The sequence below is a fragment of the Babylonia areolata genome, chromosome 9, assembly GCF_041734735.1.
Source record: "Babylonia areolata isolate BAREFJ2019XMU chromosome 9, ASM4173473v1, whole genome shotgun sequence".
NCBI lineage: Eukaryota > Metazoa > Mollusca > Gastropoda > Neogastropoda > Buccinidae > Babylonia > Babylonia areolata.
In genome coordinates this window covers 6,771,455-6,773,954 of record NC_134884.1, presented here as the reverse complement: position 1 = coordinate 6,773,954, position 2,500 = coordinate 6,771,455, and the positions used below count along the sequence as shown (strand labels likewise).

At 50.8% G+C, this 2,500-nt stretch overlaps 1 protein-coding gene across 1 annotated transcript in view; it reads right to left on the bottom strand.

Annotated features, from left to right (window-relative positions):
* Positions 1–2,500, bottom strand: part of LOC143285937 (uncharacterized) — a 194,372-nt gene that overhangs the window by 170,158 nt on the left and 21,714 nt on the right. The window lies entirely within an intron of this gene.

Below are 2,500 nucleotides of genomic sequence, written 5' to 3'. Positions count from 1 at the left end.
AAACAGGGAGAGAGAGAGGGGTGGGGGGGGGAGAGGGAGAGAGACGGAGGAGGGAAGAGAGGGAATGGGGAAGAGAAAGTGAGAGGAGAGAAAGAGAGGGAGAGAGTAAGAGAGAGAGAGACAGGATCAGAGAGACTCAGAGAGATAGAGAGACAGAGGGAGAAACTGTAAGAGAGAGAGAGAGAGAGAGAGAGAGAGAGAGAGAGAGAAACACTGTGTGTGTGTGTGTGTGTGTGTGTGCGTGCGTGTGTGTGTGTGTGTGTGCGTGTGTGTGCGTGTGTGTGTGTGTGTGTGTGTGTGTGTGTGTTTAACCACCTTGAACCAAACACGTTAGACAAGAGTGGGTGGATAACAAGGAGATAACGATAACGTAAACATTAATGATACGGACCCAGAGAGACAGAGACCAAAAAACAAAAAAAAATCAGAGAAAATGGCAGAGACAGATACAGAGAGAAACAGACAGACAGACAGAACTAGAGACAGAGAAGGAAAGAGAAGAAACAGAGGGAGTTAACTGACTCAGTACGGCCAGCCCTCTCTTCTCCTCTTCACAGACCCTTCAGATGTCCAGTGGGTGTCTCAATGACCCAACCTTTAGCTTCCGTCGTCAGAATTGTGGTATTCTTTTTCAACATTCACCTCTTCAGTATAGGAGCCTTCCGCTTGCAATATTTTGATGATGGTAATTTGCGTGAAACGCTGTCAAACGTCGTCTCTTTCGTCGTTCGTATGGAAAGAGTTAAAGGGATGGAGAGAGAGAGAGGAGAGAGAAAGGGAGAGAGAGATAAAACCATACAGAGAGAGAGAGAGAGAAAGAGACAGACATACAGAGCCGGGAGGGGTGGGTGGGGGTCTGGGGGGTAGGGAGGGAGGGGGTGGAGAAAGCAGAATAGCATTGATATGGTCTAATCTGGCCGAAGAATATGAACTGTGAATCAACAACAACAACAGCAGCATCCGCAATGGCGATAAGAAGTGCAATAAACAGACATAGGACAGACAGAGGAACAGACAGAAAGACATACGGACAGACAGACAGAGGGGCAGACAGACAGAGGGACAGACTGAAAGGCATACGGACGGACAGACAGACAGACAGAGGAACAGACAGCCAGACATGACATGACAGAGGGACAGACAGACAGACAAGGGGACAGGCAGACAGACAGAGGGACAAACGGACACACAAGCAAAGGGACAGATAAATGAACAAGCAGACACAGAAATGGACATATAAACAGACAGACAGACAGACATAGGGACAGACAAACAGAGGGACAGACTGACAGACAGAGATAAAGAGACAGACACACAGAGGGACAAACAGGCAGATTAACAGAGGGACAGACAGGCAGACAGAGATAAAGAGACAGACAGAGATAAAGAGACAGACAGACAGAGGGACAAACAGGCAGATTAACAGAGGGACAGACAGGCAGACAGAGATAAAGAGACAGACAGAGAGAGAGGGACAAACAGGCAGATTAACAGAGGGACAGACAGACAGACAGAGATAAAGAGACAGAGACAGAGAGAGGGACAAACAGGCAGATTAACAGAAGGACAGACAAAAGGACTGACAGAGAGACAGACAGACAGACAGAGGAACAGACAGACAGTCAGAGGGACGGAAAGACATACAGAGGGACAGACAGACAGAAGGACAGACAGACAGACAGACACAGGGGACAGACAAAGAGACAGACAAACAGACAGACAAGCAGACAAACCAAAAGACGGAGGACGTATGTTGCCAACAAGAGTGCAACAGCAAAATGGGAGGGGAGCAGGGGAGGGGGAGGGGGGGGGGAGAGGTGTATTGTGAAAAGGGGGGGGGGAGAGGGGGACATGTTTACAGTGGAAAATCAAGGAGGAGGTAGGGGTGTGTTGGGTTGGGGGGCTGGGGGGGGTTCGGGGGGGGGGGGGGAAGGAGAGGCGTGGGGGGAGCAGGGGTGAGGCACGGGGTTTGCAGTGGAACATCAGCCATCTTAAAAAACAAACAAACAAACAAACAAAACAAAAAAAACGCAAGAAGCGACCTGTCCTCAACAAAGGGCGGTGTACGGCGGGTTCGCGGGGAAAATGTCACCGTTCATCGATCCTACCCCATCCCATCCCCATCCCCCTGACCCACCTTCCTCCTCCTCCCTCAGGCCTCCTTCCCCCCCCCCCCCACCCCCCTCCTCCCACCCCCTCCCCTCCTTGAAGGTTTGCACTTCTCCCAGGAACCTTTGCGCCATGACGTCACGCCTCGCACTGCCCGCCACGCGTGCCGTCAGAAGCCATCTTGGGGGTCAGGTGCTTTGCTCAGATTTGCTGTGCGTTTGGTTGCGTGTGTGTGTGTGTGTGTGTGTGTGTGTGTGTGTGTGTGTGTGTGTGCGTGTGTGTGTGTGTGTGTGTGTGTGTGTGTGTGTGTGTGTGTGTGTGTGTGTGCGTGTGTGTGTGTGGAATATCATGACCCAAATTGCTTATGGAGAAACTGGTATTTATCCAATTA